This window comes from Salarias fasciatus, chromosome 8 (assembly GCF_902148845.1).
Source record: "Salarias fasciatus chromosome 8, fSalaFa1.1, whole genome shotgun sequence".
Taxonomy (NCBI): Eukaryota; Metazoa; Chordata; class Actinopteri; order Blenniiformes; family Blenniidae; genus Salarias; species Salarias fasciatus.
In genome coordinates this window covers 19,206,794-19,232,361 of record NC_043752.1, presented here as the reverse complement: position 1 = coordinate 19,232,361, position 25,568 = coordinate 19,206,794, and the positions used below count along the sequence as shown (strand labels likewise).

Sequence of the window (25,568 nt, the reverse complement as noted above, 5' to 3'; positions counted from 1 at the left end):
ACACTCTTTAGAAAGGATGGATCCCACGAGAAGACTCCCTGTCAGGGGATCCCATGGAGTGAGAAAATCACGTGTGTGTGTGTGTGTGTGTGTGTGTGTGTGTGTGTGTGTGTGTGTGCTGACTTAACAGTAATATTTCATGTCCAGACGGTTGTTTCAGATGACCAGAATGAATAATTCTCAAGTGTTTACTTTATCTTACAGGAAGAAGACATGTTCCTCGAGCCTGCAGAGCAGCTCGGTCTCCTGGGAGATGACAGTGAGAGTAAATGTGGAGAACATCATGGTTTTTGTGATTTCAGCTGCAGACCTCTAATTCAAATTCAAGAAATGTCAGAGTCAAATTTTTAGGATGTGGTCCATCCACCCAGCTGATTCTGGTCAAATGAGATGGAGGAACCTCAACCCCTTCTTCCAACGGAGCCTCGGAGGAAGAGCAGAGCCAGACCTCCTGATCCTCCACTGTGGAGGGAACGACCTGGGGTCGGTGGCGAGCGTGGTGCTGATCAGCAGGAGGAAATCCACCTTCTCCACCCTCACCAGGCGCTGCCGGTGAGGGTCTGCACCCTTAAAGAAAATGAACAGAGCACTGCGCTTCCTGCCTTTGTTCTGTTGGTGGAGCAGCTGTTCATCACCGTGAGATTAATCACAAAACTCCAGGTCTCTTTTGCCTGATGAGGTTCATTCAGCCCATTTGGGAAACGACTTTTTTTAAAACAACATTGCCCATGGTGTGAAATCCAAATCTCGCTGGTCGTCCCGGCTCCTGCATGTCACCTTGGGCTGATGTACGCAAGCGGACTGCTGTCCTGCTGGAGGCTCTGGGTCATCCTGGGCTGTGCCGCTGTCATCCATCGTTGCAAAATGCTAATGGCTAACTCTGACGAGCCAGGCTACTCCACTCCGCTTCGGAGCTCCCGTCACATCAGTGCTCCCGCTGGTCGACTCCAGCTACCCTGCCGACGCCGCTACATCCACAGAGGATCTGGTCGCCGGTTTGTTCTGTCCAAACACGGTAATCATGACAACTCTCACCGAGCCACAACATCTCTCTGGTCTGCACGGCGCTGCACATCGGCGTCATCAGCGCTCAGTCTGGAAGCATGTGAGAGGAAAACTGATTTTTAGATTTCCCTTTTAACATTGTCTTGACTAGTAAATCCGATTTCAATTTAATATCGAACTGCACAGCCCTAATATGACTATATGAAGCCATTAAAAATCTGAAAAGAAATATAGTAAACCTTCTTTTAGTTGAATTTAACATGAATTTCATTCTTTTTTTCTTGTGTCTGTTCACCTGAAACATGGATTTTTCTTCGTGTTTGAAATACGTGCTGAACTTGTCGTCACAGATGATGAACAGCAAGGAGAAGGAGGCAGGAAGTGGAGGAACTGCTATGACTTATTTCTCATATAGATGAGTGCTATGATAAAACAGTCGATATCGATTTGTCTGTTATCTGCTCCTCAACCCTACAGAAGATCCTTGGGCCAAATTGGGAAGACAGATTTCCACTTGCCAGCTCCCGAGGACCAACAACATTTGGGAGAAAATTCCAAACTACAGCAAATTTAAACAGGTGTTGTCCTTGGAAAGAAGAAGAAGAAAAAAAAAACTAGATTATCTGGAGTCATGAGAAAGACTCCGTGCAGGGAGGAAAACCTCCATTTAAAGGATACTTTTCAGACAGCAACATGAGGAGATACCTCATAATCCCATTAAATCAAAGACTTTCCGCTAGTTATTCGACGTTCATTCGAGCCACAGAGATGACTGCGCTACAACAGGAACTTGACCAGGAAAACCACAGCAACATGAGAAACTGATTTCCTCTTCACAGAGTTCCAAGGCACAGGAATGTGTTCAGGTCGACTTGAAACAAATTCAGCTATGAAGGTTTTAATTCAAGTCTCCGCTACAACAACAAGCACAAAGACAAATATGAAAACTACACCGGAGCCACTTCGTTGACGGTAAAATTCACCGACCGCAGAGTCCTTTCTCCAAAACCCCCACTGCACAGGGGTCAGCTCTCAACGCTGTTATCCTTGAACTCACTAAGTGGCGAGACAGTGAAGAGGTGTGGAACAGAGATGGCTAAACCTTTCAGAGGTGACAAAATGGATAACAACCTTGAAACAGTATCTCTGGCTTCTCGCAGAGCAACAAAGAATTTCAAATATTCAAAATCATGTTGAAAAAATGCTAAAAGACACTGCGGTGGTGGTTAGGAGGCCTGGCTTAGCTCGGATGAAGGCCAGAGGGAGATGGCTGGAGGGACTGCAGAGAGAGCCTGGCATCATATGATTAAGTCCGCTCTGATGTGCTCTCAAACTAAAGGGTGTACATTTCTCTCTTAAGGCAGTGGTGCCCAACCCCCGGGCCATGGACTGGTACCGGTTCGCGCATCAATTGGTACTGGGCCGCACAAGAAATAATTAATTTCCATTAATGTATTGAGTCTGAATGATCTTTTATTTTGAAAAATGACCCGATTCTTAGTTTCGTCTCGATCACTTGAGAGCCAAAATTTCCCCCACAAACTAGTAAAATGAGGCAGAAACAGACGTCCTTGGAAAATGTATTTGGGAAGGGGAAAAGGCCAAGTGAAGAGACAGAAGAGCCTACCACTTCCAAGAAAAAGAAAACTTTTAACAGACAATACCATGAGTCCTACTTGAAGTACAGATTTATCGCGGTAGCTGATTCCCACATACCAAGCCCGCTCTGCTTAATATGCAGCGAGCAGCTCTCTAATGAGGCAATGAAACTTTCTAAACTGCTTCGCCCCTTGGTGACCAAGCACCCTGGATTAACAGACAAGCCCTTGGAGTATTTTAAAAGAAAAAAAAAAAAAAAAACAGCAACACTAAGGACAGAAGAAATCACTGAGGGCCACATCAGTAAATGCGAACGCGCTGACAGCATCAAACCTCGTGGAAAACCACATGGCTAAGGCTAAAAAGCCTTTCACTACTAGTGAAGAACTGATCTTGTCCTCCACCAAAGGCATTTTCTGTGAACTTCTAGGAGAGGCTGCTGTTAAAAAGATCGCACAGGTGCCTCTGTCAGCCAGCATCGTGCCTCGGCACATTGAGGGGGACGTGATGGTATCAGCCCCAGGATCCTGAGGACCTGTGCCAGTCAGCTGTCTGTCATCCAACAACCTACAAGCTGAGCCTGAGTCAGGAGAGAGCTCCGGTGCTGTGGAAGACGTCCTGCCTGGTTCCTGTCCCAAAGAAGTCGATCCCATCGGACTCCGACGACTACCGACCAGTTGCCCTCACATCCCATCTGATGAAGGTGCTGGAGAGGCTGGTCCTGCCCCAGAGACCACAGGTGAAGGCGCTGCTGGACCCTCTACAGTTTGCTTAGCAGCCCCATTTGGGAGCTGACAACGCCGTCATCTACCTGCTGCATACCTACAGACAGCAGAGTTTTGTTTGTTATACTATTTGTGTTTGTTAGTTTGTTAAACCACGAGAGCTCTCACTGGTGAACTGTCACAAATTAATAAATGGATGTTGGAAATAGTAATGTTGAGAATGTTCCATGAGTTTATTTTTGAGTGGTTTCGCAGAGTGGATTTAGGAGGTGATTACCAAATTCAGCATTCCAGCAGGGAAAATTAAGGCTGCTGTCCATGACAATGGTGTCAATGTCGTAGCAGCAGCAAAGATTTGGAAGGAAAGTATGGATGGGCATCAGTGAGATGTGCAGGAAACACCCTCGACCTGGCTGTGCAAAGCTCACTGACATTCCACCAGGCTATGTCCAATGTGTGTGGCTGCTGCGAGAAGCCTTGTTGAGCACTTTAAAGAGAGTGAACTGGCACCAAGTTGAAGGACAAACACAAACAGATGGGTTTCAAGGACAACATGCTGGTTCAAGATGTCTCCACACGGCAGAACAGCACTGATGCCATGTCGTCCAGGATACAAGAGCAGAGATGACCAGTGACTGCTACACTCTCAGAGCCAGCTGTGACCCAGAGAGGGAAACACTACCTGGACCTTAAACATCAACAGTGGAAGATTGAGGAGGTCGCAGTCAACTCCATTTAGGGTGAGGGAGAGGAGGGAGGTGAACAGTATTAAAATTCAAGTGGAAAATTGCAAATTCAATGATTTTAATCGTCACTTAAAGATGGGAGTTCGGGTCAACTTCTCTTGGACCGTCTACGCCTCACAGCGACACTCCAGCAGCAGAACCTTCTCCAGGTGACAGAGCAGCACAGAGACAACACAGCATGAAGCAGCAGTTTGACAGGAAGCACTGTGTGAAGCACCCAGCGCTCACTGGATCTGGACAAACTTACAGAAGAAAGACAGAACCCCACAATGAACCTCCACTTGCTGTCTCGTCCTTTCTGGAGCCCTCCGTCGCGCCACGGGAAAGTAGTGGGAATATGAGCCCACGGAGGCCCAGGAGGTTCAGGACCAGGGTACCCAGAGGAGCCAGAAGAAGCAGCAGGGAACAAGGATTGCGTGACTCATTGCTGTCAATACAAGAATATTTATTTTACTTTTATTTTCATGTAATTAGATATCATTTGCTGTAGTAGTCTTCAGTGTAGTTGCAGCAGCTATAATAGCAGTAAAAACAATCTGATAACAATACAAATGCTGCACTTATGAGGTCTTACTTTTTTATTTCTTTTATTTTACCCTTTCGAAGCAGATGAAGGACACACAAGACCCAGAGTCCTCTCTGGGTCTGCCTGGCCCAGCCCCTGCTGCTGCTTCTACAGCTGGTTCCTCTGCTGCAGAGACATCAACACAGGCTGGCCCCTCCTCTGCTGCTCCACCTCCAGGTGTGGAAAGTTTTCACTTCAAAAATGCACTTAGTTTTTGTAATTTAGGGTGTGTAATTTACACAAATTTCTCCAAACCTTTCATGAATATATTTGGCTCCATATTTAAAATATTTAAAACTAAAGATTGATTTTACAGATAATGTTAGTTTAATATTTTGTACAAAAGTTACTTGTTAATAATTGTCTCAAGTTTTGTTTGTGTAAAAACTTTTCAGTGAAACATGTTTTTCCCGTCAGTTGTCATTTTGCTTTTTCTTTGAAGGTCCGAGGAAGAGAGGCAGGAAGAGGCTCCATGACTCTGGGCCTTCAGAGTGGCAGAAGGAGATGTTGGCGACCCTGAAGGCCAGAGCCGAAGCTCCTCCTGCTCCACCTCCCAAGCCTCTCGGAGGATCAGGTGCTCCTCCTTTCTCTCCTTTCTCTCCTTCCTCTTCTACAGAAGGTGCCTCCTCATTCAAAGGAATTTGTAAAATTTCAAATTCATACATTATATGAAAACCGCACAGTGCTGGTGAACATGGAACGATTGGAGCCAAAACAATCAACTGGTTTATGAACCAAGAGAGGAAGCAGACCTTCTGCTCTCCCATGATGCTTTTCCACCACACCTTCTCCAATGGACTTTTCTTTTTCTGTCCCTGTGAACCTGTAAAGTTATTTTAATTATATAAAGTTTTTATTTTATAAATCAATGTATGTTTTATTCTTTTATTAAATACGTTTTTCCCAATTATTTTGGAGTCTTCAGACCGAACGCGTTTTCGCCTTACCAAAGACAAGCGCAATGTCAAGCGCATTGAGCGAATATTCCAGCTGGCCAACATTTTGGGGGCTGCGCCTCGTGTCATGGGGGAGTTCCTCTGGAGGGTACTACTGGGAAACCTGCACCAGGAATCAGCGGAGCACGTTCCCCTGGCCGAGCTGAAGGCAGACGAACCACCTCTAATGTCAAAGGTGACGGGGGCAGTCCAGGCCGACAGGTTCATGGAAACGCTGATTGAAAAAAAAGCGTTCAGGTTTCCTTGGACCTTTGACCATGCCAAGGAAATGGTCACTCGGTCTGGACTTGACCCCCTGGTCTGCCTGAAGCTCAGCCTGGAGGAACTGAAGCTCCGCTGGTTCCTGCACATCAGGTTCTCTGTCGTGCATCGCCTTGCTGGAAAACAATGACTATGTCGACTACAAGGCACTGGGCGACCTCCTGCAGGACCTGCTACTCCTGTCTAAGTATCTCCTGCTCAAAGGGAAACCCTTCAAACTGTGGCGTGTGCACGAAACGATTCCCACCCGGCTGCCACGCCCACCAGCAGGACCGGCCACTGGCCCTCCTGCTAAAAACAAAAGGTGGAGGAAGACAAGGAAGAGCAAGAGGACGTGCACGCATTGGAGGAGGAGAACCAGCCATCACAGGTGAGACGACACCAGGTCAAATCTGTACCAGCAAACATCAAGAGTCAGTGTGATATCTGAATTAAATCAGCACTGCCTTAAAACAAAGCACACCATCACAGAAGACCTGACTGAGAATCGCCTGCCGTGCTTGAAGACAGTGTCCTTCAATTCTCGCTGGAGTCTCATCAGACTGAACTACCCTGACGCCCCCTCCTGTAGGGGTGTGCGATATGACGATATAAGATCGTTAAGGATTATAATGTCGGGACGATCTCATAAATCAGAAAGATCGTTAAACCATCTATAGGGCACGTTCTCGTTGTTTTTTCACCTATATATAATATTTTCTGGAGTGATGATGTTACCTGAAAACTTCAGATAATATCAACTAAACATTCCCTTTCGTGCAGTTATCCACACACATAATAGATACATGCAGAGCAACATTAATGATGATTAAAAAAAAAAACGCAGCCACAGCTAGTGCTGCATTCGGGGACGCAAAGGCAGCTAACAGCGAGCGGAGCGCTGTGGAGCTTTTCTGACTGGAGCTGCTGCTGGGTGGAGGCTGTGTCAGGCAAAGATGGTTTACAACAGCAGTACGGGATCTCCAAGAGATCAGCCCCCATAGAAACACCCCGAAAAGCTGGAGAGAGAGACGCTGAAGCTAGCACCGATGCTAACGCTAGCTAGCAAGCTACCGCTAGCAGTTCACAAACTAGCATGAGGGATTTTATATACAACAAATCACAAAAATGTGAAAAGACACTTAGTGAACATACCATCAAGCTAACAGCTGAAACGAACCTTTAGTCTGATAACTAGTGGAACGTCTTTGATTTAATGGGATGATGCTGTATTTCAATGGAGACAGAGCCCTCTAGTGGTCATATAGCGCAACTATTAAAACTATATCCTATTAAAACTGCTAAAAAGCTATTTGATGTGTTTAGTTTCTGGTGTTACAAAAGTTTACTTTATTGTTCATTATCTTTTACCTCATTTTTAAAAGGAGATAAAAGCTTAGATCTCTGAACAAAAAAATGTTCTCAAGCAGCTGTATTATTCACTCAGGTTATAGATATTAAAGTTAAATTGTTTTTGTTCTAAATTGTTGCCCTTTAAGAGGTAACCAGCTAAGTTTGCATTTTCATTGCCTTTTTTTGGTAATCTATTTGGTGTGTTTAGTTTTTGTGTTACAAAAGTGCACTCTGTTGCTGTTCATTACTTTTTATGTTTGTGTTCACTGCACATTTTGATTAGAAAAAAACCTGTACTATTTAAATTAAAGTCAGTTTCTCTAGCTTAAATTGTCTTTTTTATTTCTTTTAGGGTTTTACATGTTTAAATACATTTTATATGTTTTATATGTTTAACATTGGGGGGAAATGGTCAAACTTGCAAATTAGTCTAGAAAAATCAATATAAAAAAGAATCGTGATAAAATCATGATCGCGATATTAATTTTAAAAAATTGTGATACGACATTTTTGCCATATCGCCCACCCCTACCCTCCTGTAGGTGAAAGGCGTTTTGCTCCGATCTGCAGAGGTCCTGGTTCTGCTGTTTCCTCCTCTATCTTTGGAGGTTCTGCTTCCATCTGCTCTACATAGTAGAGCGCTATCGTTTCAAAACCAATTGTCTTGCATCCACAGGACCTACATGTAGACAGCTCACCTCCACTGGCAGTACTGGAAGTTGATACGGAGCTTTAAAAACATGAGAAAAATATGACAACGATAAAGAGTACAGCCATGAACGGAGCCACACTGTGCCGGCAGGCGCCGAAGCAGAACCTGTGATGGCACTGGGACCGAGTGCAGACCAGGAAGGCAGAGACGTGGAACAAGGACTAATGCCACACTTAAATGGCTAAGTGCTTTGTAAAATACTCCCACATATAGTTCAATGTTCAATATATGGGGGGGGGGTTTTTCCAAGTTTTGTTCCTTTTATCCCCGATGTTTTGTTTGAATATCCTATTGGAGTGATTACTCTTGTTGTGTCACGCTGGAATTAATGTGTGACACAGATCACTGGCTCCTCGTTCTCCCTCTGCAAGCCTGGTGAATCAGAAAGAACACTGCTAAAAGCTCAAAATCAGCTTTTTATTCCAGTCATGGACTGAAAGGAAATTGTTAATAACTTTCCAAACTGAACATCCACTGACTGAATTTGAGTATCTTGTGGAGTTTAACACCAGATAATATATAAATTATTATTATGAGGTAATATTAGAAAAACAGCTCTGTGAAAGAAAAAACAGTGACTGTGAGAAGAGAGTGTGTAAGTTCTGTCACATTGCCACAATTTTTGAGTTTCCTAAAATTATGGAGTAAATTGTGAGTAGACAACACGATTATCAAACTTATGTCAATTCAAAAACTGTTGATTCTGGTGCGGTCCAGGGTTTGGTGATGACAGGAGGGCTGCTACTGATACTGTATTTAGTGATGGATGTGTTGAATGGACGCAAAAGTTACCCTGAAAGTTGAATGTATTGAAAGTCATATCAATTATAGAAAACTATCTTCTGGCAAATGAATCTCACGGAGGGGTAAATTAACATAAGTATTTACTTCTTTGTTGCAGCTGCTGGTCTTCTCTAGGACGCCATGACTCCTCCTGACACTGTCATCGTCACTTCTCAGCGGTGCCTCCTCACCACAGAGCGGGTCGACCAGCAGGTGTGGCAACTCAAAGGGTCGAACAATTAGTGGAGAGTGAGGGGAAATCTGAGGAGCTGACCACCCAGTCAACTGTATTTAAAGGACAAGTGATTTAAAGGACAAAAATAATAGTAAAAAAGAAGGTGTAAGAACAGTAACGGAAGGGTGGAAGACTGGTCTACTATGCAAAAAACTGGTTGGTCTTTCTTCAAATGGTGCAACATCTATTGTAAGCATTGAACACCTAAAGGAATGCACAGAGCCTCAGGAGGACGTCCCAGCCAGTCTTAAAAAGGTTTCTTCCCTGGCCACAACAACCAAAGGTAGATCATCATCCATGCCACTCCCGAAAAAAAAAATAAAACAAAAAATTAAAAATTCCAGCAACATAATTTTTAAAAGATTTTTTTTTTTTTTTTTTTTTTTTTTTAATTGCAACATTTGACAATTCCAACTTCTGGCTCTTCAGAAAGTCAGTCTCAGCAAGGGAGAAATAATACGGTCCCAGATTGGACCATATCAGCTTTGGACTGAAGATTTCAAGGGAAGCCAGAAACTGAGTTTAGTCTCTCAAAGTGCCTTGAAGTATTGGTTGATTGTGGCACGACAGGTTTGTACTTCATGCACTTTGTCTTCCTTCTCTTAAAGGTGCATTAAGGAGTTTTGCAAATTTAAAAATACTTATTTTCCACCATAAATATGTTACACATTTTTAATGATGTGTGCAATGTGCCCTGACATATTCATTACAAGTACCTCTAACAGCGCTGAACTGTCACTTGAAAGTTGCAGTGCCGGTCCGGCACCAGCATTTTTTTGCTGAGAATTTAAGAGGAATGACGTAATGCGCGCTCCAGCTGGCCTTATTGAGTTAAGTTTCGTTTTGTCCGCCATTACTCCGCCGGCTGCTTAGTGAGCAACAACTGAGCAGGATCTTCCAGAAAGTAAGAACAGACTGGCTTCTAGCACTGCCACAGCTCCACACAGACTCCACCAGGTAAAGAAACTTAAAGCAGAACTTTGCAACTTTTTTACCTCAATAAATGTGTTTCAGAATCCCTGTGGGGGTAAACAAAGACCTGTCGCGGTGATTGGCCTGTCCCTCCACTCCCCCTGGGGTCTGAGTCCTGAAAACAGAGCTTGCAATTTCAGAGGAGCGACCCGACTACATCTCGCGAGAACAAACCTGCTTTACGGCTCTCATACGGGATTACAAGGATAAAAGCTGTTGGGGTGCGATATCTGTCGTTGTGTTGCAAGAGACGATCTTTGCATGATGTGTTGATTGGTTCTAATTTCCGTTTGGTAACTGACAAATAAAGAGGAGTGGCGCCTCCTCTCGTAGAAATGAGCGCGAGTGAGTTCGCTGCACTGAGCTGAAGTGTTTGTTTTTTTGTTGTGTTTGTTTGAGTGTGCGAGGCAGGCATGTCTATGACAGGGAGCAACCAGAGGAAGTTCCCGGGCAGCGCGAAGAACTGCCGCTGCAGAAGATTTAACAAAAGCGCGTAAAACAAACATGAAACCCTCGCTAGCGTTAGCAACGCCACTCTGAGGTGCTCACGGATGGCAGAACCAAAAGAACAGAAAAAAAACTGTCTAATGAGCGGGAAAAAAGGAAACGGGTGTGGGACGCCCTCTGCACGTGGGGGCGGGGGCGGGGGGGAATGATGGGAGTGATGCGGAGGACGTTTACGACAGTGAGCTTTCACAGGAGATCAGTAGGGGGAGCGCTAAAGCAAATTTTGCATCGTTCTGCTTTAAATCTTACTCGAGCGCTACTAAAAGAGCGAGGAAGGAGTTCCTCTCTTCCGTGCACGCAAGCCACAGGGACGAGTTTTTCACTAAGCTGCATTACACCCAAGGCCTGCAGGGGGCGCTGTTTCGCATGAGACGTGCAAACTCCTTAATGCACCTTTAAGGAAATGATTGCAAACTTGCTCTGTTTGAATTAGAAACCCCCCCCCGTGTCCAAACTAAGTTAAAGCGATACTTCAACATTTTGGCAAATTGGCCCATCCAGGGCAATTCGGTAGTCATTTAGAACAGCATACTTACTTTTTTTGTGAGGGCGAGTTGTTGTTTATTCAGCGGTGAGTCTGAGGAGAGCTTCACGGCGGACATAATGGAAGTGGATGGTACAGTAGCTTCCCTCGTCAAACTCATCAATCCAACACAATCCAACAACCCCAAAACACACTTTGGTGGACACGTTATAATCCCCACATTCACTACGCTGTGAAATATTAATGCAAAATTACGAGATTGAGCGTTTTTTTGCGAAGATTGCTAAGACGGAACTACTTACTAAACATGGCGTCTGGGCGTAGTGATCTCAAAAGAAAAAGTAGTTCCCAATATTTGCTTAAATGTCGTAATGCTACAATATTATTTGTTGGTGTTTCACAGCGTAGTGAATGTGCGGATTATAACGTGTCCACCAAAGTGTGTTTTGTGGTTGTTGGATTGTGTATTTGATGAGTTTGACGAGGGAAGCAACTGTACCGTCCACTTCCATTATGTCCGCCGTGAAGCTCTCCTCAGACGCACCGCTGAATAAACAACAGCTCGCCCTCACAAAAAAAGTAAGTATGCTGTTCTAAATGACTACCGAATTGCCCTAGATGGGCCAATTTGCCAAAATGTTGAAGTATCGCTTTAACACATGTCACGGGGTGATTCTGTGGGGTGTGTGGAAGCTGGGCTGAAGAATGTGTGTGATTGTGTGTGATCCTGGAATTACGGGAACAGGACTGTGTGTGTGCGTGTGTGACTACCGTTGCAGAGAGTGCAGAGAGAGCAGGAGAGGAACAGACCTTGGGCACGAGACGCAAACAGAGACCCAGAGGGGCAGCAACCAGAGGGACCTCGAGACGGATACAGAGGGTCGGCGGGCTGAAGAGGAGGGGGGAAGAGCGAGAGCTTCCCAGGCAGCGGTAGGAAGCGTCGTGGGAGCACAGGAGGGGGGAGAGTGCGAACCCCCTCCTTCCAAGTAAGTCTTCAGCTTGCGGCTTGCGTTGGTGGTTTGGGGTCAGGGTCACAGCTTGCCGTTTTCTGTGTTGTGCTGTGATTTGAAGTGACAGCGGCTGTAGCCCAACCAACTCCTAGCAAAGCACGGTTGGCTCGACGCTTGTCGCTGACCCCTTAGTGACGGTCGCCCTACCCCGCCCCCCTCATACAGGTCTCCTCTTCATCATCTACGTGTTCTCTAAAGAGTGCAGTTGGACTGTTTGATGTTGTGGTACACCACCACAAGCCTGGGGAGCGAGCTACAACTTCCCTTGGAGCGTCTACACCCGCAGTGAGTGACACTCTAGCAGCACCGTCTCCTGAGAGCGGCAGACAGACAACAGCGTGAAGCAGTAGTCTGACAGGAAGCACTGTGTGAAGCACCCAGCGCTCACTGGATCAGACTGGGCCTCAGTCCGGAGACACAAACACTAATTGAAAAGTCATAGAAAGGCCAGCAGAAGAAAAAATGAACATGAAAGAAACATGCCAGTTGCTCATAATGTCAAATGATTTTTTTTTTCCATCACTTCATGGTTTAACAGGACTGGCATCACAGCAACCAAAAGCTCTTGTCGATGAAAAATCATGATGCCGACTGTCATTTCTCTGGATGGAGATAAACTATCTCAGCAGAAAGTAACTCTCAGGACCTGGTTTTCAGTATCTGTTCTCCACTGCCACAGTTGGTGAGGACAACGCTTAAAATTTAACAAAATAAATTTAGCAAACAGAGTTGCTTTGAAAACATCAATGAGGCAGGGATGCTGCCTGTACATCTTTGATAGTCTGTTCAATGAGCTCATGGCACAAGCAACACAGCAAACTGGGGAAATCACAGGGAAACAGGAGGAGGCCCTGAATACAACACGACTTTCTGCTGATGACACATTTTTACATTTATAGCTTTGATGGAACCACATGGTTATAAAATTAATATTTCAAAGCAGGTTTTCTCATCTTTTCCAAACGAAAAATAATCCAGGTGGGACTCAAAATTAAAATAACTTCGTAACGTCACAAACAGCGTGTCGAAACTTTATGAAGTGAATCACAGCAACACTCATGTTACGGCCTCCAAACAGCAGAATCACTGCTCATAAAGGGCAGGATGTATAAAAGACGCCACCACATTAAAGTGGGTTGATTTACCCACAAACTTCAACATTTAGGCAAAACTATTCAACTTTGGGTTAAATAATACAAATAAAGTAAAGAGAAATAAAACTGGGCTGGAGAATCCGGCCTAAAAGAACAAAAGCAGGAAGACGCCGGGCCAACCACACAGTGGGCCGTCGAACCCAGAGCCTCCCCCTAAACTACCTAAAGCAGGAAGTAAACCTGAAATAAAAGACGAAGAACGTAGCTACCAGCAATCTCCAGCCCAAACTAACACAACAAACTAAAACAACAAAACCCCTGCACCTAAATGAGCATGAGGTAGAAGAGGAACACAAAGACTCCTTCACTACCTGTGCTGCTGTCTTTGAGCCATGAGTCACATTGACAGACTGTAAAAAGGAGTCCAGCACAGGAGCCTCTGAAGATTCACATCTGAAGGTTGTGGTCAGGGAAAACAACTGGTGTATTAGCAGAGCTGACATCAAGCTCAGAATGTCTGAGTGTCAACTTAAGAATCAGAGCCCCATCTTCAATAGTTCCTTTTCAGGACTGACTCCATACTTGTGCTGCTTTATCGGTGGAGAACCCTCAACTTCATGTCATGTTGCAGCATGTGAGACAGAGTCGACACATCTAAAAGAGATGTGTCAGACTACCAGTACACTGACCACATGTTCAGGTTGGAACCGAGTCAAATGCAGAGAACGGTCAGCTTTGGACAATTTTAAACTGTCCTTGGACAGACCAACAACATCCTCAACATCAGACGCAGCTGAAACCACCAGAGTCTCCCTGGAACAGAACTGGAGAGCAGCACAGCTGAGCTTCAATGATTTCAGCACTGGACAGCTCCACAGCAGCTCTACCATTTGCACTGACGGGAAAAAGGGAAAAAAGATGTTACGCCATCATCAACGAGCTGGTTCAGCACCAGCTGAAGGGTTCATTGTTTATCGTCCTTTGACCTTCAACAGGACCCACAGTCTGGATCGTTGGGGACAGCTACGTCAGGAGAGGAGGAGGGCGGGCGAGGGACACCATGGGGCCAAACCTGGGCCTGGATGCTGCATCCTTAAAGGAAATGAATGAAGCACTGCGCTTCATCAACAGTGACTGATGGCTGCCTTTGTTCCGTCTATTGGTGGAGCAGCTGTTCATCACCGTGAGATTAATCACAAAACTCCAGGTCTGTTTCTGCCTGATGAAGTTCATTTAGCCCATTTGGGGAATGACATTTAAGACACATTGCCCAGTGTGTGAAAGAGCAAATCCAGTAGGGGATGCTGCATTTGGATTTCACACCAACATTTTGGGAGAAACAAAACAGGTCAGGAGTTTAATTCTTTTTTCTTTCACAGCTTTGAAACAACTCATTGATGAGGGAAAGGTATGCAAGGTATATATGAAAGGCATCAAGCAGTACTTTATCCCACTCAGGCACTCTGAAGGAGCACAAATGTGACAAAATGGTCTCATCTTTAATCCCTCACATCCAGTCAAGAAGGAATGAAAATTACGTTGAGTGCCACATGTGCAGACAAACAGAGCAGACATGCCGGCATCCCCGGTAAACCCCCAAGGAACCCGAGGGAAATGCGCCGTCTCAACACAAACGCAAGGTCAGCGTCAGTCGGATGAACTTCAAACAGCTCTGCTGGAGCTCATCCTCAGAGTACAGTCTGTCTCAGAAGTACACTCTCCTGATGCGACAGTTGGCATGAATCTGTACTCGCAGTGTCTCAGTGTAATCAGTGCCAGAGGCCCTCCTGGTGAGATCTGACAGGTTAAACTGTATCTGGTTCCAACCATCGTCCAACCTCATGGGCATGGTGCAGATAAACGGCTTTACTCGAGTTGTGCTTTGATAGTTGCTTGCCCGAAACCGGCGGCGAATATTTTTATCATCCAACACCTGAATTTCAAAGGTGAAATACTTTTTGATGTTCTTTATAATCATCACCAAAAAAGTTAGTTTGATGCCAAGTGTCTTCTTTGGATCAGCAGGACATGGTATGTAGGTGGTGCTGACATTTGTTCCTTCAACCTCCAACACGTTTGAGTGTATGTCATTGTCAGTGACTCTCTTTATGTGACCATTCTTTACCTTTCTGTCCCATATTTGTAAAGGCTTACTGCCTATGCTGTACAGACAACACCAGAGACTTGATTTTGTCAACAATGTCAACAGACCGCTGGTCTTCACAGGAGGCGCAGACGCCACTCTCCATCATCGGAGAGGAGGCGGATCAACGGGAACTGGACGGTGCGTAGGGGTGCCGCGGTTCTCGGTTTTTAACTGAACCGTTCGGTACGACATACACGGATCAATACGCTTATAAACCACGGTCTGTCGTTGCACAATTAAGCAATTAATTTCTTTCAGCTGGCCACCGACTTGAGCAACAGATCTGCAGTCACTGTCTGCCTGCCTGCAGAAGCAAGCACTCTGCTAGAGAAATCCCCGCCCCACGAGTAGCTGTACAATCACTGGCTCTCCCACACCCCCCTCCTGCCTGTGTGTGAAATCTGAGCTGCAGAGAAGCAGGAGGGAGAGCTCACAGACAGAACGCAAATCACCCGTTTCAGAAAGCCATGGCGAGTGGAGGAGTGGAGAACGAGAGGGAAGAGTCTGTCGAGGCACCAGCGTCGTTCAAGTCTGCAGTTTGGGAACACTTTGGCTTCGCTGTTGACTATGGTGATGAGGGAGAGAAAAAAGTGGACTGAACTAAGACAATTTGTAAGCGCTGCTTAACACGTGTAGCATATGCACATGGGAACACTTCCAATATAAGCACACATTTAAAGTGTCACCACCCAGATGTAGCCCTTGTTTGGAGCCGGCCATCCGTGCAGGTAACATCGGGCAAAAATCAAAAGAAAATGGCAGAATCCATGCAGCAGCACTATGGCGTTGGTTCTGAGAAACATAAGAAAATAACCCTTGCAATTGAAAAGTTCATTACTAAAGATGTGCAGCTTCTTTCAAGTAGTGGAAGACACAGGCTTTCGTCACGTAGTGAAAATGCTTGACCCATGTTACATTGTCCCTGGCCCTACTCATTTCACGGACAGAGTAATCCCTGCCACGTATGAAACGGTGCGCACAGAGCTTGCAGACGATTTGGCAAAAGCCCCAAGTCTCGCGCTGACCACCGACAGCTGGACGTCCCGTGCGACAGATAGTTACCTCACTGTTACAGTTCACTATTTGTCAGAGTGGGAAATGAAAAGTGCAGTGCTGCAGACGCATGCAATGCACGAAAGTCACACAAGTGCCAACTTGCAAACGAGATGAGAAGTGTAGAGACGGAGTGGAAGTTGAAGCGATCGCTTCTAAGCATCCCAGTCACCACTGATAAATGCATCAAATATAGTGAAAGCTATCAATGAAGTGGATGAGCTCGGGCCAGAGAGGCTGCTTCGCTCACAACGTTAACCTCGCAGCCAAGAAGTCCGTTGACAACAGCACAGTGTCTCATCTCCGAGGGAAAGTGAGGCGAGTTGTCACGTTTTTCCACAAAAGCTCTACCGCCAAAAGTAAGATGACTGAGAAACAAAAGGCATGAGAGCTGCCTAAAAACATGTTAATCATGGATGTCAGTACTCAGAACACAACACATGACATGTTAGAACGCTATCTGGAACAACAGGCTGCAGTCTACGCCACATTAACGGACCCAGCTGTGAAGAAGAACAGGACCAAGGACATGGCACTGTCAAATGACAACCAACGGGGACTGGCAGAACAACTCGTTAAACTCCTGAAACCACTCAAGTCTGTCACCAAATTAATGAGCAGCGAGGCGACCCCCACCGCTTCAATGATTCTCCCCCTAAAGGTTCAAATCCTTGATGCTATGACCCCACTAGCCGATGACAGCCCAGCCATCAGAGAGGGTAAAGCAGCAGCTGTTCGGGACCTTTCTACAAGGTACGTGTTTATATACACTGTATATAAATTTTCCTAGATGATGATTATGTGTAGTTTTACTAACTTTTTGCCACATATTTTAGTGATTTGATCGCCATATTTGGTCCTCATAAGGATTCAGGAACCACTATAACCAAAATTATTATAATCACATTAAGAGTATCTGTCTGCTAATAGAGCTGAATGCCTAAATTGCAGGTACACAGACCCTGACCTCGTGAGGTACCTTCAGAAGTCCACAGCGGTGGATCCCAGGTTTAAATCCCTCCCTTTTCTGGATGAATCCTCTCGTAACCTGGTCTTCAATGAAATCAAGGCAGAAATCTTGGAGCATGAACAGGAGGTATGCTGTTTTGTGATTTTATTATTGCATTATATCTCTTGTATATGCATTATATGCTGCATGTATGGATGGATACAAATGCAATAGGGATAGAAAACAAAGCATGATGGGTTTATTTTCATTTGTCCTGAAATATTCTATATCTTAAAACATTTGTTGTGTTTTATTTACTATTGTTGCAGACTCAGCGTCAGGCAGAGGAGGCCAGGCCAGGCCCATCCACTGATGGACAAAATCCATTCTCCCCTCCTCTCAAGAAGAAGAAGACAGTCATGTCAGAGTTGTTCGGAGCAGTTTACAGAACCCAGCAGCATCAGGTCAAGCCCCTTTCTGAGGTAGTCGAGCAGGAACTCAACTTCTACAGGTTAGCCGTCGACAACATAGATGTGGAGGATGATCCATCTGAGTGGTGGAAAGACAACGAATCAAAGTTTCCTCATCTCGCAAAAAGTTTCCAAACATCACCTCTGTGTCCCAGGAACATCTGTCCGAAGTGAGAGAGTTTTCTCCACTGCAGGGGACATTGTCAGTGCATGCCGCTCTCGCCTTTCTGAAGAGAATGTTGACACGCTTCTCTTCTTGCAGAAGAACCTCAAAATAGAAGAATTAAAAACAGCAAACTATCTTGATGTATAAGCTTTAAGCTATTGAAGTTCTCTTTGTTTAATGTTTATTTATTCAATTTGTTACTGCTGCAAGCCATTTTTATTTATTTAACTGTTTCCCACTGAGTGGTGGTGAACTTGAGTTTTAGAACCAGATATGGCTGTTGCCAAAACAGTGCACCTTGTTTTTGCTATTTAATATTTACACTATAATATTTTATACTTGGAAATAGTAGGTCAAGTTCAGGCACTTCAATTTTGAATTTGCGCATTTTTGTTCCATGTAGTTAAATTCAAAACTTCAAAAAAGGAAAATACATTTTTTTTTAAAAAGTCTTTTGTGTGTGTGTGTGTGTGTGTGTGTGTGTGTGTGTGTGTGTGTGTTCTTATATGCAAAAATGGCTATGCAAGCTAGGGACAGGAACAGCTGGAAAACTGCGATTCACCAGGGAGTCGATCTGTTTGAAGAACAGAGAAGAAACAAACGTGATGAGAAAAGAGCAGCCCGGAAAGCTCGTCAAAGCACTACGGACAACACAACATATGCTGCTAATCTACATATTTGTCCTCAATGTCAGAAGGTGTGTCGTTCGCGGATTGGACTTGTCAGCCATCTGAGGACACACAACTAGGCCGAAATGCAAGCAGACATCATACTCGAATATTCGAAGGATTGCAAACGACGATGCAAAAATACATACCGAAACTGAACCGAAACTGTGAGCCCAAACCGAGGTACGAACCAATCCGTGGGAAAACTGTATCGTGGCACCCCTAGTACCAAACTGTACCTAAACTACTTTAGGACAAGTCTCAGCTGCAACTCCTCCAGGAGCTGGCCTCAGAGTTTGACGGACTGTCACCCATTTGCACTCACAGTTCCAGGATCCAGTGTAAACTGTGAGAGGGAGTTTTCTGCAATGAACAGGGTAAAACTATGGTTAAATTGTTGTTTGAGTTCATTTAGATTAATAGTAATTTTTCAATTTTTTCTAATTACCCATATTGTTCTGCCAATAGGTCAAGACAGACTTGAGGAAAAGACTGCAACGAGCCAGCCTCAGTGCCTGGCTTCAGATCAGCATCAATGGACCGCCCCTGGACAAAGTGAATTACGAAAGAGCACAGGAGATGATCTTTGAGAAGCCCAGAAGAATGGTGTCCAGTGACCAGTCATGTAAACTCTGCTCAAAACATTGAATGTTCAATTGTAAACGTCATGCTGCAGCACGTGAGTCAGAGCCGACACATCTGAAAGAGATGTGTCAGACTACCAGTACACTGACCACATGTTCAGGTTGGAACTGAGTCAAATGCAGAGAACGGTCAGCTTTGGTCAATTTTAAACTGTCCTTGGACAGACCAACAACATCCTCAACATCAGTCGCAGCTGAAACCACCAGAGTCTCCCTGGAACAGAACTGGAGAGCAGCACAGCTGAGCTTCAATGATTTCAGCACTGGACAGCTCCACAGCAGCTCTACCATTTGCACTGATGGGAAAAAGGGAAAAAAGATGTTACGCCATCGTCAACGAGCTGGTTCAGCACCAGCTGAAGGGTTCATTGTTTATCGTCCTTTGACCTTCAACAGGACCCACAGTCTGGATCGTTGGGGACAGCTACGTCAGGAGAGGAGGAGGGCGGGCGAGGGACACCATGGGGCCAAACCTGGGCCTGGATGCTGCATCCTTAAAGGAAATGAATGAAGCACTGCGCTTCATCAACAGTGACTGATGGCTGCCTTTGTTCCGTCTATTGGTGGAGCAGCTGTTCATCACCGTGAGATTAATCACAAAACTCCAGGTCTGTTTCTGCCTGATGAAGTTCATTTAGCCCATTTGGGGAATGACATTTAAGACACATTGCCCAGTGTGTGAAAGAGCAAATCCAGTAGGGGATGCTGCATTTGGATTTCACACCAACATTTTGGGAGAAACAAAACAGGTCAGGAGTTTAATTCTTTTTTCTTTCACAGCTTTGAAACAACTCATTGATGAGGGAAAGGTATGCAAGTTATATATGAAAGGCATCAAGCAGTACTTTATCCCACTCAGGCACTCTGAAGGAGCACAAATGTGACAAAATGGTCTCATCTTTAATCCCTCACATCCAGTCAAGAAGGAATGAAAATTACGTTGAGTGCCACATGTGCAGACAAACAGAGCAGACATGCCGGCATCCCCGGTAAACCCCCAAGGAACCCGAGGGAAATGCGCCGTCTCCTCAACACAAACGCAAGGTCAGCGTCAGTCGGATGAACTTCAAACAGCTCTGCTGGAGCTCATCCTCAGAGTACAGTCTGTCTCAGAAGTACACTCTCCTGATGCGACAGTTGGCATGAATCTGTACTCGCAGTGTCTCAGTGTAATCAGTGCCAGAGGCCCTCCTGGTGAGATCTGACAGGTTAAACTGTATCTGGTTCCAACCATCGTCCAACCTCATGGGCATGGTGCAGATAAACGGCTTTACTCGAGTTGTGCTTTCATAGTTGTTTGCCCGAAACCGGCGGCGAACATTTTTATCAACCAACACCTGAATTTCAAAGGTGAAATACTTTTTGATGTTCTTTATAATCATCACCAAAAAAGGTAGTTTGATGCCAAGTGTCTTCTTTGGATCAGCAGGACATGTTATGTAGGTGGTGCTGACATTTGTTCCTTCAACCTCCAACACGTTTGAGTGTATGTCATTGTCAGTGACTCTCTTTATGTGACCATTCTTTACCTTTCTGTCCCATATTTGTAAAGGCTTACTGCCTATGCTGTACAGACAACACCAGAGACTTGATTTTGTCAACAATGTCAACAGACCGCTGGTCTTCACAGGAGGCGCAGACGCCACTCTCCATCATCGGAGAGGAGGCGGATCAACGGGAACTGGACGGTGCGTAGGGGTGCCGCGGTTCTCGGTTTTTAACTGAACCGTTCGGTACGACATACACGGATCAATACGCTTATAAACCACGGTCTGTCGTTGCACAATTAAGCAATTAATTTCTTTCAGCTGGCCACCGACTTGAGCAACAGATCTGCAGTCACTGTCTGCCTGCCTGCAGAAGCAAGCACTCTGCTAGAGAAATCCCCGCCCCACGAGTAGCTGTACAATCACTGGCTCTCCCACACCCCCCTCCTGCCTGTGTGTGAAATCTGAGCTGCAGAGAAGCAGGAGGGAGAGCTCACAGACAGAACGCAAATCACCCGTTTCAGAAAGCCATGGCGAGTGGAGGAGTGGAGAACGAGAGGGAAGAGTCTGTCGAGGCACCAGCGTCGTTCAAGTCTGCAGTTTGGGAACACTTTGGCTTCGCTGTTGACTATGGTGATGAGGGAGAGAAAAAAGTGGACTGAACTAAGACAATTTGTAAGCGCTGCTTAACACGTGTAGCATATGCACATGGGAACACTTCCAATATAAGCACACATTTAAAGTGTCACCACCCAGATGTAGCCCTTGTTTGGAGCCGGCCATCCGTGCAGGTAACATCGGGCAAAAATCAAAAGAAAATGGCAGAATCCATGCAGCAGCACTATGGCGTTGGTTCTGAGAAACATAAGAAAATAACCCTTGCAATTGAAAAGTTCATTACTAAAGATGTGCAGCTTCTTTCAAGTAGTGGAAGACACAGGCTTTCGTCACGTAGTGAAAATGCTTGACCCATGTTACATTGTCCCTGGCCGTACTCATTTCACGGATAGAGTAATCCCTGCCATGTATGAAACGGTGCGCACAGAGCTTGCAGACGATTTGGCAAAAGCCCCAAGTCTCGCGCTGACCACCGACAGCTGGACGTCCCGTGCGACAGATAGTTACCTCACTGTTACAGTTCACTATTTGTCAGAGTGGGAAATGAAAAGTGCAGTGCTGCAGACGCATGCAATGCACGAAAGTCACACAAGTGCCAACTTGCAAACGAGATGAGAAGTGTAGAGACGGAGTGGAAGTTGAAGCGATCGCTTCTAAGCATCCCAGTCACCACTGATAATGCATCAAATATAGTGAAAGCTATCAATGAAGTGGATGAGCTCGGGCCAGAGAGGCTGCTTCGCTCACAACGTTAACCTCGCAGCCAAGAAGTCCGTTGACAACAGCACAGTGTCTCATCTCCGAGGGAAAGTGAGGCGAGTTGTCACGTTGTTCCACAAAAGCTCTACCGCCAAAAGTAAGATGACTGAGAAACAAAAGGCATGAGAGCTGCCTAAAAACATGTTAATCATGGATGTCAGTACTCAGAACACAACACATGACATGTTAGAACGCTATCTGGAACAACAGGCTGCAGTCTACGCCACATTAACGGACCCAGCTGTGAAGAAGAACAGGACCAAGGACATGGCACTGTCAAATGACAACCAACGGGGACTGGCAGAACAACTCGTTAAACTCCTGAAACCACTCAAGTCTGTCACCAAATTAATGAGCAGCGAGGCGACCCCCACCGCTTCAATGATTCTCCCCCTAAAGGTTCAAATCCTTGATGCTATGACCCCACTAGCCGATGACAGCCCAGCCATCAGAGAGGGTAAAGCAGCAGCTGTTCGGGACTTTTCTACAAGGTACGTGTTTATATACACTGTATATAAATTTTCCTAGATGATGATGATGTGTAGTTTTACTAACTTTTTGCCACATATTTTAGTGATTTGATCGCCATATTTGGTCCTCATAAGGATTCAGGAACCACTATAACCAAAATTATTATAATCACATTAAGAGTATCTGTCTGCTAATAGAGCTGAATGCCTAAATTGCAGGTACACAGACCCTGACCTCGTGAGGTACCTTCAGAAGTCCACAGCGGTGGACCCCAGGTTTAAATCCCTCCCTTTTCTGGATGAATCCTCTCGTAACCTGGTCTTCAATGAAATCAAGGCAGAAATCTTGGAGCATGAACAGGAGGTATGCTGTTTTGTGATTTTATTATTGCATTATATCTCTTGTATATGCATTATATGCTGCATGTATGGATGGATACAAATGCAATAGGGATAGAAAACAAAGCATGATGGGTTTATTTTCATTTGTCCTGAAATATTCTATATCTTAAAACATTTGTTGTGTTTTATTTACTATTGTTGCAGACTCAGCGTCAGGCAGAGGAGGCCAGGCCAGGCCCATCCACTGATGGACAAAATCCATTCTCCCCTCCTCTCAAGAAGAAGAAGACAGTCATGTCAGAGTTGTTCGGAGCAGTTTACAGAACCCAGCAGCATCAGGTCAAGCCCCTTTCTGAGGTAGTCGAGCAGGAACTCAACTTCTACAGGTTAGCCGTCGACAACATAGATGTGGAGGATGATCCATCTGAGTGGTGGAAAGACAACGAATCAAAGTTTCCTCATCTCGCAAAAAGTTTCCAAACTTCACCTCTGTGTCCCAGGAACATCTGTCCCAAGTGAGAGAGTTTTCTCCACTGCAGGGGACATTGTCAGTGCATGCCGCTCTCGCCTTTCTGAAGAGAATGTTGACACGCTTCTCTTCTTGCAGAAGAACCTCAAAATAGAAGAATTAAAAACAGCAAACTATCTTGATGTATAAGCTTTAAGCTATTGAAGTTCTCTTTGTTTAATGTTTATTTATTCAATTTGTTACTGCTGCAAGCCATTTTTATTTATTTAACTGTTTCCCACTGAGTGGTAGTGAACTTGAGTTTTAGAACCAGATATGGCTGTTGCCAAAACAGTGCACCTTGTTTTTGCTATTTAATATTTACACTATAATATTTTATACTTGGAAATAGTAGGTTAAGTTCAGGCACTTCAATTTTGAATTTGCGCATTTTTGTTCCATGTAGTTAAATTCAAAACTTCAAAAAAGGAAAATACTTTTTTTTTTTTAAAGTCTTTTGTGTGTGTGTGTGTGTGTGTGTGTGTTCTTATATGCAAAAATGGCTATGCAAGCTAGGGACAGGAACAGCTGGAAAACTGCGATTCACCAGGGAGTCGATCTGTTTGAAGAACAGAGAAGAAACAAACGTGATGAGAAAAGAGCAGCCCGGAAAGCTCGTCAAAGCACTACGGACAACACAACATATGCTGCTAATCTACATATTTGTCCTCAATGTCAGAAGGTGTGTCGTTCGCGGATTGGACTTGTCAGCCATCTGAGGACACACAACTAGGCCGAAATGCAAGCAGACATCATACTCGAATATTCGAGGGATTGCAAACGACGATGCAAAAATACATACCGAAACTGAACCGAAACTGTGAGCCCAAACCGAGGTACGAACCAATCCGTGGGAAAACTGTATCGTGGCACCCCTAGTACCAAACTGTACCTAAACTACTTTAGGACAAGTCTCAGCTGCAACTCCTCCAGGAGCTGGCCTCAGAGTTTGACGGACTGTCACCCATTTGCACTCACAGTTCCAGGATCCAGTGTAAACTGTGAGAGGGAGTTTTCTGCAATGAACAGAGTAAAACTATGGTTAAATTGTTGTTTGAGTTCATTTAGATTAATAGTAATTTTTCAACTTTTTCTAATTACCCATATTGTTCTGCCAATAGGTCAAGACAGACTTGAGGAAAAGACTGCAACGAGCCAGCCTCAGTGCCTGGCTTCAGATCAGCATCAATGGACCGCCCCTGGACAAAGTGAATTACGAAAGAGCACAGGAGATGATCTTTGAGAAGCCCAGAAGAATGGTGTCCAGTGACCAGTCATGTAAACTCTGCTCAAAACATTGAATGTTCAATTGTAAACGTCATGCTGCAGCACGTGAGTCAGAGCCGACACATCTGAAAGAGATGTGTCAGACTACCAGTACACTGACCACATGTTCAGGTTGGAACTGAGTCAAATGCAGAGAACGGTCAGCTTTGGTCAATTTTAAACTGTCCTTGGACAGACCAACAACATCCTCAACATCAGACGCAGCTGAAACCACCAGAGTCTCCCTGGAACAGAACTGGAGAGCAGCACAGCTGAGCTTCAATGATTTCAGCACTGGACAGCTCCACAGCAGCTCCACCATTTGCACTGATGGGAAAAAGGGAAAAAAGATGTTACGCCATCGTCAACGAGCTGGTTCAGCACCAGCTGAAGGGTTCATTGTTTATCGTCCTTTGACCTTCAACAGGACCCACAGTCTGGATCGTTGGGGACAGCTACGTCAGGAGAGGAGGAGGGCGGGCGAGGGACACCATGGGGCCAAACCTGGGCCTGGATGCTGCATCCTTAAAGGAAATGAATGAAGCACTGCGCTTCATCAACAGTGACTGATGGCTGCCTTTGTTCCGTCTATTGGTGGAGCAGCTGTTCATCACCGTGAGATTAATCACAAAACTCCAGGTCTGTTTCTGCCTGATGAAGTTCATTTAGCCCATTTGGGGAATGACATTTAAGACACATTGCCCAGTGTGTGAAAGAGCAAATCCAGTAGGGGATGCTGCATTTGGATTTCACACCAACATTTTGGGAGAAACAAAACAGGTCAGGAGTTTAATTCTGTTTTCTTTCACAGCTTTGAAACAACTCATTGATGAGGGAAAGGCATCAAGCAGTACTTTATCCCACTCAGGCACTCTGAGGGAGCACAAAAGTGACAAAATGGTCTCATCTTTAATCCCTCACATCCAGTCAAGAAGGAATGAAAATTACGTTGAGTGCCACATGTGCAGACAAACAGAGCAGACATGCCGGCATCCCCGGAAACCCCCAAGGAACCCGAGGGAAATGCGCCGTCTCC

The 25,568-nt window shown here is 45.1% G+C and overlaps 2 pseudogenes; both read right to left on the bottom strand.

The window, feature by feature from the left end:
* Window positions 1-14,610: 14,610 nt before the first annotated feature.
* Window positions 14,611-15,324, bottom strand: LOC115392897 (cilia- and flagella-associated protein 20 pseudogene; annotated as a pseudogene).
* A 4,786-nt stretch (window positions 15,325-20,110) lies between these two features.
* Window positions 20,111-20,824, bottom strand: LOC115392896 (cilia- and flagella-associated protein 20 pseudogene; annotated as a pseudogene).
* Between the last annotated feature and the right edge of the window lie 4,744 nt (window positions 20,825-25,568).